The sequence below is a fragment of the Podarcis tiliguerta genome (genome assembly GCF_965153285.1).
Source record: "Podarcis tiliguerta genome assembly, chromosome: 7".
In the NCBI taxonomy this organism is placed as follows: Eukaryota; Metazoa; Chordata; class Lepidosauria; order Squamata; family Lacertidae; genus Podarcis; species Podarcis tiliguerta.
In genome coordinates this window covers 58,243,272-58,256,833 of record NC_139540.1, presented here as the reverse complement: position 1 = coordinate 58,256,833, position 13,562 = coordinate 58,243,272, and the positions used below count along the sequence as shown (strand labels likewise).

General features: G+C 43.1%; 1 long non-coding RNA gene across 1 annotated transcript; it reads left to right on the top strand.

Moving 5' to 3' along the window:
* Positions 1–473: 473 nt before the first annotated feature.
* On the top strand, positions 474–13,330 carry LOC310681666. The gene is made up of 3 exons (XR_014513477.1): positions 474–10,484; positions 11,792–11,882; positions 12,884–13,330. It is a non-coding gene; the product is annotated as an uncharacterized lncRNA (long non-coding RNA).
* Positions 13,331–13,562: the final 232 nt, after the last annotated feature.

Genomic DNA, 13,562 nt, shown 5'->3' with positions numbered 1-13,562 from the left:
TTTTTCTGTGAAGGAAATTGAACAAAAAAGGGAAAGTAAATAAACACCATAGGAGCCAACTCCTAGGGGCCAAAGGGGCTTTGGCCTCCCAGTAAAATATTTGAGGGTGCCACCTCCCCCAGCTGATGGGCATTGCCATTCAAATGGTGTGTGTGCACTGCTTCATGTGATCAGTTATGTGGGATGGGGCTTACCTGCCCCCCAATGTGTTATTCAAGTTGGCACCCCTGAAAAACACAATACTGAACTTGCCTTGGTTGTGATGAAACCCAAAATTGAATCCTTTGTCCAGGTTTGTACTTATAGGCTGTGCTGGATGCATTAATATATTTCTTGGAGTCAGTCCTATGCCATAGTATGGACTATATTTGGAGACAGATGTCATGGCAGCAGACTGACATGTGAGGGCTATGACCAAATAATAATAATAATAATAATAATAATAATAAATTAATTTATATCCTGCTCTCCCCAGCCGAAGCTGGGCTCAGAGTGGCTAACAACAGTAAAATAATACAGCATTCTAACATCATATTCATTTATAAAATCAGTTCAAATCAAATTGATGGCAACCATTGGGCTAGAGTTCTGTGAAGAATTACCCTGCAAAGCAACACTGATGGAAATCTAGGCCTGGGAAGTTTAAGGTGCATGTGTGAATGGGAGGGGGAAGCTGCAGCTGTTGATCCCTGCCCCACACCAGCTTTTCACTGCTTCCCCCCAGTACAGCTCTATGATTAAAATTAAAACTGCTGGGAAAAAGAGACAGTTTCCCAGGGAAGGGAAGAATACCGTTTCTCCATCCTGCAGCCTTGCACCCTGCTGCTGTTGCCGTTAGACTGTCTTTGCACCCTCCACCCCCCGCCCAATCTCTCTTTCTAAGCATTCAGCAGGATCCAGGTTGGCTTGTGCCACGTTAGGTCTATTCGGCTGTCGAAAGTCACGGACGGAAATAGAAATGGGCTTTGACTGAATCGTAGCAGACGTTTGCAAAGGATAGAACAGACGGCGGCATCGCCAAGCAGAATGGGACGTACTAAAATAACCATGGCACCACATGGTTACACAAAATAGCCACATGCACGAGCGGCAGGTTTCAAAAGGAGTGCTTTCTATGGTAATGAATAAATGAAATTTGATGAATATTTAACAAGCCACCTGCTTAGCTATGGTAATTAAGTAGTTTACTGTAGGCACCGTGGTGCAGATGGATCATTAAGTGATGTGAGAGGTGACCAGGTAGGGATATTGCAGTCAGAGTTGGGAAGATGGCAGGCAGAGCGAGCGAACTGTGGATTAGCCACCAAAGAACACAAGGGCTTTTCCCCCCTATCTCTTTGTTTGTGGATATGAGACACCTTGGGAACCTGATTTGAATCCTGGAAGGGTCTGGTACCCTCAGCGTGAACCCTCTTCTCAGAGGATAGTAGAAAGTCACAATCAGGTCTTCAGATCAGCCTGAATGGTACATAGGGATGGTGTCCCCAAAAGCAACAGTCTAGCCCTTATTGTGCATTGTGGTGCTGCTAGGAGCTGGAAGCAACAGACAGTAGATCTTCACTCACCCCTTCTTTCCTAGTGGGGAAGGGGGCTGCATCTTGTGGTTCGCCCCAGGTGTTAAAATGTATTGAGCCAGCCCTGCCAAGGGTAAGTTATCCAAGGTTTCTTTTCTGGAGATGCTTAACAATAGTACTGTGTTCTTTGAGTTATATTTACAAATGTGTACATTACATGCAGGACTAAGACACAGCTGTGTCTTTGAAATGCAACATGAGAAGTGGCCCAGAGTCATCTCCCGTTTGTGCTAATGTGTTCTCTTTCAGTGTTATCGTGACTTTTTTTCTGGTACAAAATAATCTTCCTATTAGTGCAGGGAGCTGGCAGGTGCTAATCTGAAGTTTTTTCGATAGCCAACTCATTAAGGAGAAAGCAGGTGTGAAGGGATACATTTGGTTTCTAAATAAGTTAGAAAAAAATAACATTATTGGCCTCTCAGTTCTAACAGACTTTTTATACCTTTAACCAAGGGCAGGGGATAAGATGGGAGACTTTTCTTCAAAATTTATTGTGACTACTGTGCAGGAGTGACCGCAGATGTCAGCATTCACTATTCCTTTATGTTCCCCTACCACCACAGAAAATTCTTGCAAATCAAATGTTCTATGTTAAATGAACTCCAAAATGCTTCAGAATTGTGTTGAGCAAAGCAAAGTGTATCATCCAGCTTCAATTTTTGCTGGTCAAAAATAGCATTTTCACTGTTAGGCAATTGAGATGTGCCATACAAATCAATATTACAAACTTTGAAGTTCCACGTACAGAAATATTGTGGGCTACAGAGATTCAGAAGTGCTACTGGCAGAAATCAATGCTCGAGAGTTGTTTGTGAAATAAAATGTACTTTTCAGACAAGAGCCTGTGAGAATTGGAATCCTGTGGTGAGATTTATTGAAGAGATTTTATGCAGATTTCCACCAAAGTAAGTCTGAGGTTTTCAAGGATGCATTTATTGTGCATTTTCACTGTAGTTTAGGCAGGCAGATACATCAGGTGTATCCCTATCCAGAGAGGTCTGATCTTTCCTCGGATGTTCATGTACCAGTGAAGCCCAGGTTAGATGATTGCAGTGCATTCTGTGTAGGGCTGCCTTCAAACTGGCTTGGAAAATTCAGCTAGTAAAAAAAATGTGGCCACTTGAGCCCTGGTGGGAGCCGAAAGGTTGCCCCATATGACATGTATCCTATACCCTGCTCTAGTTGCACTGGTTGCCTGGGTGTTTATTAGCTTATTTAAATTAAAAGGCTTCTTTTTAACCTTAAAACCTTTAAACGGCTTGGGCCTGACTTTCATGAAGGACCCTCACCATATTAGCCTGTCTGCATGTGGAGATCATCATGTGCCTGCCTCTTAGAGAAGTTAGGCTGGAGATTACAAAGGAAAGGGACTGAGCCTATACCCGACCAGCTTTCCTACTGGCTCTCACTGGCCTTTGCGTGAGATTGTGCTTTGCTTTGTGAGATTGCTGCTGAATTTTAGTTAGTGGCATAGGAAGGGGTTTGTGGTGGTTACGGGTTGCCCCGGGTGTCACCACTGAGGGGGGTGACAAAATGGCAAAAAATTATGTTTTTAAAATAAGAAATTCCCATCGCAGAAAAAAGGTTTTAAGTGCTTATGCTCATGAAGTTAAGTAAATAAACCAGAAAATAACACTTGCAACTGTAAGTATCTTATTTTTCCTTCTTTTAATAATTTCAATGTGGGGGGTGACAAGAAATTTTCCGCACCGGGTACCACTTGACCTTGCTATGCCACTGATTTTAGTCTGTATTTGAATTGCTTTGTTTTGGGCCATCTGGATGTTCTTTCTTTTAGTTTAGCTTGGCATTTATTAAATATGCTTATTGTGCTTGTTTTGTACATTTAACATGTGAGTTGCCTTGATATGGCTTTTGCCCTTAACGGCATCCTAGAACTATTTCAAATAAAAATAAATAGATAGAACCCCAAGGAACATTTCAACATGTGGGTGCCACCAGTGAGAAAGCCCTGCTATTAGGGTGAACAGTTTAGCTTCAGCATAGAAGAAGGAAAGCATTGCCAGAAAAGAGATTCATATTTGCATATGCATATGTGTGTGTGTGTGTGTGTATGTATATGCAAATGTAGAACTACATTTCAGCACAATGGAGTAGACTGTGAACACGTGACCTCTATGCTTCCTCAGTCTGCTGTCCAGGTATGAAGTGCTGGTAGGTAATTTCAGGGCCCCTGTTCCTCTTTCTTTTGGTTCTTTATTTTTAAAACTGGACATAGAAAATCCCTTCAAATGGAGGCCTACTCACCAACAACCTTCAAATAGAGGAATATCCTTTGTAAAGTAGGTGGCAAGCAGGGGTGGAGAACCTTTTTGGCTGCATGAGTTGGAGCTTTTTCTGGTCCCACCCTTGTGGAACAACTTGGGCAGATCAAGGGGGCAAACCACCTGTCAGTCACCTGATGTCATGATCATCCAAATCTGTTCCCAAGTGGGCAGCTGGGGACTGATAGCTGAGTGCTTGGAAGCCGCAGTGCAAGGAGCTTTGCTGCTCCAGTAGCACCAAGCAGTTTGCATGGGATCCACTACTAAAATGGAGGGAAGACTCCTTTTTAGCAGCGGCTTCAACAGAAAACCCTTGGTGCTCTTGGAGCAAGGTGTACTCCAGCTGAAGGGCAGGGGGAGTGTGCCTTGCTCCAGCAAAGCAACCACCAGGATCTCATTTTAAGTGTCTTCTTCCTTTGTAGTTTCACCTGGATTCAGTTGAAAAGAACCCAGCAAAAGACTGAACTGGACTGAAGACAAGAGGAGCCATGATTTAATCACAGTAACCTTGCATTTCTTTTTTTCTCTCCTCAGGATCTCATTTTAAGCTTCTTCCTTTGTAGTCCCACTTGCCCACACCTGATAGTGTATGTGATATTTAGGGAAAATGGCCTTGTGGGTCAAAAGGTGAGGCCTGGTGCTCCAAATGTGGTCTGTGGGCTGAAGGTTCCCAACCCTGTCATAGCAGATCGCACATGGGTGAAGGAGGGAATGTGGAACAAGGCTTCTGCGGAACCAAGTGAGCTGGGGGTGAAGGTGTTCCTCACGCAGGCTATTTAGAAAGAAGCAATACGAAATCTCCAAAAACTGAAACTGGAGTTGAAGGATTGACGATGGAATGGCACCATTTGCATAGGTGCCAAGCATTCTTCTCTGCAAAGTTTCAAATAAGCTTCAAGAGTTCACTTAAGGATTGTTACAGAGGGGAGCGCAGGACCCAGCAGAGAAAATATAGTCTACCTATTGGGATTTCGTGATCTAGGGCTTGCAGAACTCTCTAGAGAAATGAATTCCTAATTTGCAGTAACAAGCTAGCTAATGTGTTCATTTCATCACATTATGGGGAAAACACGCTTTGTACTTGGAGCCATTATTGCTGCTGTTGACCTGCTCTCCTCAGGGAGTGGTGGGTGAACAAAAAGAAGTTGATCTGAGGTTCAGAAGCAGCTAGGTGACATTAGCCGGGGGGACCCAGAAGTTGCAGAAAGGGAACTTGCCGCTGCATCAGAGACCAGCCTGCCTAAGAATAATATTGTTGTGTTTTAAAAACAGCCATAGTTTGGTAGGAGGGTTGTGTTGGTAGTTCTGCATCCTGCTTTGGTACCTTGATTTCAAGCCTTTATTTATCCACCTAATTGTTGCTATGGAAATTCAATATTTAAAGAGGTAATTATTGCTGATCTTGTTGCATGTGTCCATTGCTGATGTCCAGCTGTTAGCTCTTTAGCTCCAGTCTAGCAGATTAATTACTGCTATTGATTACTTTGAGCTTCTCTCTTCACACCTGCAGTTTGTGTAATTAGCAAGTGGCCTCCTCCGAAAATTAGGAGCAGTTTCATCCTGGCACTTTGCCATTTCCCAGCCATGTGCTCTGCTCTGCTGAACAAAAGCAAATCTCCTTTAAATAGAGATATCTGGGCAATGAACTCCTTTGCCCCTTTCAAAATGTACATGCTTACTGCAGATTGCCCTGGCTTAGGAAATATTTCATCTAATTAGAAAAACACCCGTAATCACCAGATTCCTAAATGTTGGTGGGAGTGGTGGCCGTGCATGTGAGCAGCTTTTAATGTATGATATGGTTTCGGGAAGACCACAGCCCTAGTTGAGTGTTTGTTCTACTTGTGTGTAAACAACCCCTCCAGCGCATTGCCATTACAGCCATTACAGTGCCCCATGAGTGAAGAATTGGGGAGCCTCTCCATGCTATGTAGAACCCCACAGAACTCAGAGATAGAGGAATATCCTTACTTCAGACCTTCACCACTCAAACTCATATCATGGTATTGGTAATGCATTGGAGGGAGTGGGACTTGGCAGCGACCCCCTCCTCCCACTTCTATGTTAATTTTTATGCTGGTAGAACTAAATTATGAATAAGGTTTTCATTTCCCTTCCATCATCATGGGGACTTCCATAAAATTAATGCCACCAAATTAAAATTGGTGAAGAAACTGTTGCAGGTGTGGATGTGGAAATGTGTCCTTATCAGCAACATGCAGACATTACTGTTATTCCTGCTTGTTTTAAAGAGTGCTTGCCTGGAATAGTCTTTAGTTCAGGGGCCACCAGTGTGATACCCATGGGTGCCTCTGCTCCTGCTGAATTTAGACTTGAAATAATTCTGTTGTTGTCGATAGGAAAGGTTGTGGGGTGTGCTTGGTTGTAGTGCGTGGGGTTCCCACAACAGTTTCTTCAGCTGGCAAATATGCCCATGGGCCCCTAATGGTTGGACTCTCCAGTTCTAATTCCCCCTTCAGTGTTTCCATAGAAGCTATTTCTTCATATGGGAAGACGTTCCAAGATGGTGAAGAAACGCAGTTGAACGCTACGTCAAAACAGTTATAATCTGGAAGCACCCCCGATTCTGTTGTTTCATGCTGCCTTTCTTTGTTTGTACATGCACCATCATAAATAGCATAATTCCACATTTATTTTCCTATGGTGGCCATGCATGGGCATATGGGCACAACAGCATGACCGATGGTGACATTCTTGAAGCCATTCACCAGTCCTGAGAACAGCTTCAGAGATGATACTCAGAATAGACCAATGTGGGTTGTGTGAATTTCCCCCAAAGCTCCATGTGCAGCCTTAACTTCTAGGCTGAACAGAGCCTTCTTCGCCTCCTCTAATGTTCTTTTTCAAAGCATGACTTACATCCATTCAAACCATCCAGTACTATTCCCTAGACAATACAAAGTCGACACCCTAACAGAACTGGGATGCTGTCGGGATATGGTCAAAGGTACAGGAAAGATGGCTGAGTTTGTTGTTTCTGCTTTCTGTTTTTGCATTTTATAGCAATCCATGCAGAACCAACTAAATGATCCAGGTGGCCTGCAAATTGAGATTCCCATTTCTGCTAATTCTGTGTGTGCCTTATTATATCTTTCAGATGCATTAATATACTTGTGGGCAGTTCCTATCAGAGTCAATAGCACAGTTTCTGCTGGTTCTTGCCAAAGGAAATTTGGGGTGAATATCTGTTACAAAGATGGTTAGAAGAGAGTTGTAGGGTGGGGAAAGCATTTATTTTTGCTGGCTTGTCAAAGTTGCTTACTTTGGGGAGTTCCGTCTTGGACCTCAGAAGGACCCCACTTGGAATCTCATCACTGTTGCTGTTTCCAGATTAAATTCTAAATTGTGCTGGGTTGTTTGGAGACCTTTTGTGCCTCGTATTATTGCAATCCTAAGAGCTATTTGAACAGCAGCCCAATGCCACTCTGGCTTCCAAGTCCCATTTGCCATTATTGCCGCTCTGTGAGAAAGAGAAGCAAACCTAAGTTGCTTTCACAGAGCGCAGAAAGGTCCGTGTCCTCATTGCAGCCAAAGCAGCCGAATTCTGTGATTTTCTTCTCCCTCACCTCTAGTTCAATTTTGACCTTTGTTAAAGAACTGGGTTGTTTCCGTCTGAAGCTATTATCCTGTGCTGCCCACACAAGGACAGAGTACCCAGAGACAGTGAAATGTGTTTCAACACCATTGGAAGTTATGATGAATGTGCTGTCTGGGAGGGATTGTTGCATTTTTCCTAGGTACAGAAAAGTGCAATTGGAGTACTCAGAAAGTGTATTAACCCCACAGCAGAAGCCCAGCCCAGAGGGATGATGAGAGGACATTGAGCAACACTGGAGGGTGTGTGTGTTAGTCGGGGGTTGTCTTTATGCATTTTTAGACAAATAAATCCACTGTGAAACTGATTCTCACTGTAAATAGAACCTCCAAGTTCAGAGGCAGACTATCTTCAAGGTAGCTGGGAATAAACAATAGAAGTTAACTGTTGCCTTCATGCCCTCTTTGTGAACTTTCCAGAGACATTATGGCTTGTGTATTTTAACAACTGATAAGCCAGTGGATTGATATTGTGCTTTTAATAATTTATAATGCCTGTTTTGTGCTGAATCTGAAATCTTGTATTGTTAGCATTGTTCAAATGGACTGTTTTTTTTTAGATTGCTAGATTGTTTCTTTAAAAGTAAATTTGTTCTAAGCTGTTGGTTGTACTGATGTTTTGATATGTATTCTGGCCCTCGCATTGCTGTCTGTGTATCATGTGAGCTGCTTTCAGCACATCTGTGTGGGAAAGCATTGGCATTAAAATTAAAATTATAGAGCTATTGTCGTGGTGGCCCTATATTAAGGGTGAGTCAGCTGAATTGCAATTCCACCACTGCAATGAGAAATCAGGGGGAGGGGGTAGTAGGTTCTGCAACTTACAGTTAGAAAAATGGCCCAGTGGGCTAAATTGAAACTTGGCAGGCTAGGAAAGGTAAGTTTGAGTATGGCTCATGCCAAACTGGGGATAGAAACGATGATAAATGGCTTATTTTGAATGAGTTGAACATCTCGGATGAGAGAAACTGGCATGTTCACAGGTGCTGTGTATTTTTCTTTCCATAGAATTTGCTTTACCCTCCAGAAAGAGTTATCTGCATGCCCTGGGCCTTCTGAGAATTGTGTGTGTGACGCCGATGAATGACTAATATGTGCTTTTGTCTAATAGTAGTGTATGTCATCTGTAGCTTATTTATTTATTTAGAAAGCATATTTTTGCGGCCAAGGTTAGTCAATGGCCTTTCATAAGACCATCTCCCACACATACACAGTATGAACCTACTGTGAGAGAAGATGACGTGGATTGGGATTAGGAGGGGTGAATGCTGCAACAATAAGGGAAGCTCAGTCCTGAACCCACCACAATTCTAAAGGAATTCTAAAGCAACTTGAGAAACAGGAAGAAAAATGGAAGCCTACTTAGTAGTGGAAGGAATTTTTTTGAGAAATTGATGTGCATGTTTTGGCAAAGCATTAATTGCCTATTATATTTGGTTTTATTATATCTTTATTCTTCCCATAGATTAGATTAGTTGGCAGGATATACAAACTTGCATACATAATAAAAATAAATAGCTATTTTGGCTATTGTCACTGAAACGAAACTTTCGCATTCAAGGGCCAAGTGCATTTGGCATATGCTTTGACTGATCATGCAGGAAGCACCTTACATGTCTTTGATGAACACTTGAGATCTGTCAGAGTATGACATAAATAATGGCACTCTTTAAGAAGATTATAAAATCCCCCCTAATGTCTCTGAATGGGTAATATGCATGATGCACACACATTGTCTAATTGGGTGTTTATTTTTGGTGGGTGTGGAACAAGCAGTCTTGTTTTATTGTGTGTGTTTATGTGTGTAACAAAGAGATCCAGAATCTCTGCTCTCACCTTAATGAGTGAAGGTTACATTACTGAAATCTTTGGCAGATGAATTGATTTCAAACCCTGGCTTGATGATCCTACTAAGACACCCAATTAATTCTATTTTGCTACAAGCTAATTTATGGCTTTGTGCTTATTAAAAAAAAATCCTGAACATACAAACCAGTAGGAGACGAGGTAATGAATAATTCTACCTTTTTTTCACGCTCTTGTCTCGCACTCCACTACAGTGAGAATGGCAGAGGAAATATGAAAGGAGTGGCTTTTTGATGTATGAAATGTGGGTATTTTCTCATAGTGAGCAGTATCTGGCTGGTATAAACAAACACATAATCAGTCCCTCTAGGAAATGCTTAATTAGTGCAGTAAACATACGTTTATTAATTGCTGTTACTTTTTCCTCCCTTTGTTTTCCAGGGTTGCTTTTTTTTTGTTTCCGCATAAAAACTGATTTGACACTGAATGTATGCAGAATTAGTTTCTCTTTGCAGTTACTAGGGGGGGTGAGAAGCCTGATAAAATCAAGATGTTTCTTTCAGTAGAAGCCTGTGTGATCAATATTCCAGTAACTGGGTTTGTGCTAAACATGTTTTTTCTTCTGTATGAAAGGGAAAGAGGAAAGGAAGACTGGCTTGTTCAATAGCAATTTATTTTTTCTTTCTGCTTACTGTTCTTAAAAACAACAACACCAAACCCCAAAAACACAAACCTTTCAAAATCATTGGTAGTAAAGCTTTCCCCTTTGAAGTTACAGAATAAGTTGTCAGGATATACTAGGGAATAAGCCATTCAAAAGCAAACACCCAGGTAATAGTTATTATGGCTACTGTATAATTTTCACACTGCTTTTTGGTGAAGTGATAGAAAGCAGAGTTGAGAGGAAGCTGTAAGTTAACAATTTCCCCTTCCTACTTTCCTGTTTTCTTAGTTGGAATCAATAAACCCCATGTGCTATTTCTACATTTGAAGTATAATGCAATTATCTGAAAGCCTGCCAGCATAAGATCAGAGCTAAGGCTATCATCACATGCTGACTCAAACTCCACAACGCTGGGAAACTGGAAGCTAAGGCTGATGCCTTCACAAATGTGTGCCAACAGGGATGTGCAATCTCACAAATTGTGCTTGCCTATTTTACGTGCGCACTTTGCACCCGCTCAGAAGGCGGCAGCTCTATGGGGTGAGTTTCATCACAGGGCAGGGTGTGTGTGTGTGTTTCAGTCTCTGTGTATATGTGTTTCTGAGGGGATTTGGTGTGAGCAAGGTATGCATGGTGTATCTCTGTGTGTGCACTCCATAATTTTGCATGTGACTCTATCAGGCCAAGGTTTTAGTCAGCTATGAGGAAACTTTTTCAGCTCAAGGGCCACAAATTCTTCTGGACAGCCTTTTGGGGGCCACATGCCCGAGTGGGTGAGGCCAGAGGTGAAGGTGGGTGGTGCAATGGATGAAAAGTTTACCTTTGTACAGTAGGCTAGTTTCCACACCCACACACCCACACCCACCCACACACCCACCCACACACCCTCTACCATCCAGGCATACAAGAGGCATTATCAGAGTTCAAGGACGTATTTCAGCCAGAAAAACACATAAGGAGGTTGCAAAAGCATGACAGCAGGGGGTGATGTGTGTCTGGAGAGGGCTTGTGTCCTGAGAAGAGTCCCACTGGCCAAACAGAGAGGCCTAACAGACTGTTTTTCACCCCCAGGCCTCATTTTCTGTCCCCGCCCCAAGGTAGATCTATCAAGCCTAAAGTCTGTCCCCACCACTGGCAGAGGAAGAGGGGGCAGGGAGAGTGCACCGCCCCCTGCACCACGATGCCGGTGGGGTGCCATCGTGGCTGCCCCCCTGCGCTGGGTGCCACGCCCCCCGTAGGCGGTGCGCCACTCTCCCAGATCGCATGCCACTCCCCTTTGGGTGGCATCTCATGCCCCCGGGACACACACTATGCCCCTGCGGGTGGCATGCCATGCCCCCAGGACACATGCCATGCCCCCCCCCGGAACGTGCACCAGCCATGCCCATGCCTGCTCTCTGCCCCTGGTCCGCCACTGGTCCCCACCCCTGATGTCTTGTACTGGGCACATAAACAAGCATCCCATGGCAGCTGAGTTACACCATTACTCCACCCTTACTCCAAGAGTACTTCTGTTATTACAGTCTCCCTTGAAGAGAAATTCATGCCTTCTCCTCATGTTTATTTTACAATAGAATTGAAGCTGAGTCTGGTCGAGTCTGAGGTAATGATGGTTGACAGGACTTGTGACCTGAGGGAACCGGGATACCAACCGCTAAGGGTTCAGACAGGCCCCATGTCTGCCCCAGGGGGGAAACCACACACACACACACACACACACACACGGGTATAAGATTGGTATTGTAAGTCATATGCAACACTCTTGCCATATGAATGCTTTCCAGTTTTCATGGCTCATTGCTGACATTTCTCACCTTTGCTCTCTGCCAATATATTTCTTGTCACAGAGGTCCCTCGTTCTGCCTTGCAATGTGCTTGGAGACTTCACAGTGAATCTTAGAATGGCAGGTTATTTCATTCCAGGAGAGCACAGGCAATGTAAGCAAACAATGGAGAGCAAATAAAAAGGGTATGGCAAGTGTGTGGGAGAATATTGTCATCTTTCTAAGGACGTGTGCAATGTTGGATGTGGTTAGTGGCTTGCTGATGTAGGAAGCCTGTTGGGTCATGTTGTTCCTGCAAGGGATTCTACAGTGCATGTAGCCAGTATGTATGCATTTATACTACTGTCAGAAGGGTAAATAGCAAGAGAATCTATTTTCTCCTCTTTCTGATTTATCTTCCTTTAAATCAGGGCAGGGCAGCCACTTCTACACAGTCTCCCCCAACCTTGTGCTGCTTTGGATTACAACTCCCATCCCTGACAACTGGCCATACTAGTTGGGGATGATAGGAGTTTGGTGCATTTCAGCGCAGTTGAGGACTGGCTCTTACTCCCGTATCAACAATTCCAGCATACAATAAATCACAACTGTGCTATGCTGTAAAGCAGCTTTCTTCAACCTGGGGTCTTCCAGATGTTTTGGATCCCTCACCCAGTGCCTGCCATATTGTTTTGGACTGTAAGAGCCAGTCCTCCACTGCGCTGAAATGCACCAAACTGCAAGTCTTTGTTGCTACTAAGAACCACAGTGGATGCAATGGTAGAGATGCAGGAAAATGATTTCCTGCAGGCTTTTCAAAAGGAAAGAAAGAAAGCAGCTCTGTGTTTGTGATTTGGATCAGAACTATGTATTCTGTCCAGCTGAAAATGCCATGAAACCCTTTGGATGTTAGGGATGAGAAATCTGTAGCCCTCCCCGTTCAGATGTTGCTGGACTCCAACTCCCATCAGCCCCAGTCAGCATGGTTGATGATCAGGGATGATGGGATTTGTAGTTCAATAGCATATGGCGGGCCAGAGGTACCCTATCCCTGTTTCACTCTCTGCTCCATTAGGCAAATTAGGAGCTGTCAGAGGCTTATTTAATTCAGGACGTGTTGACACCCACCTCATGGTCCTCATCTCAGTCTCCCCCACTGCTTGCTTTTACATTAAGGAAACCACAGGAAGCCCTGCTCACAGGTTTCCCAAATCATATCTCGGCTTGGCACTAAAAGTGACAAGGTGGATGAAACATAATCATCTTGGAATGACAGCTGTGTCATCATGTTTGAATTACAATTGCCACCTTTGTATCCCTGGCAAGTTATGGACAGTTCAGCTACCCAGAGCATCAGTGGGAACTAAAGGAGAAGGACGTCAAGAGGCTCATTGCATCCGTGGTATAATCAGGAGCATTTGGTTGCATAATTTTACTTATTTTTTTATAGTTGAATGCAAAATTGTCCTGTCTTACCTTTTTTTTTTTTTTTGACTGGTTGGTAACAATACGATGCATTCCTGTTTCTACATTATTTAACAATGCTTGGTTGTTGCTCTCTGTGACACCAGAAGCCTTTTTACAAAATAAAATACATATTTTTGAAACTGGAGGAAAGGTTAATTGAAGTTTGAGATGCACAATTCTACCTTTATGCCTATCCTAATTGTATTTATTTGCCAAAAAAAAAATCTATACCACTGATATTAAGGAGAGAAAAATCATGGTGATGAACAGCATAAAATCAACAATAAAGGTACATTAATAAAATCAATGAAAACCACATACCGCAAATCAATAGAACAGATTAATCAGAATATTAGATTAATATAGCTGGATTACCTCTCAGGAAAAG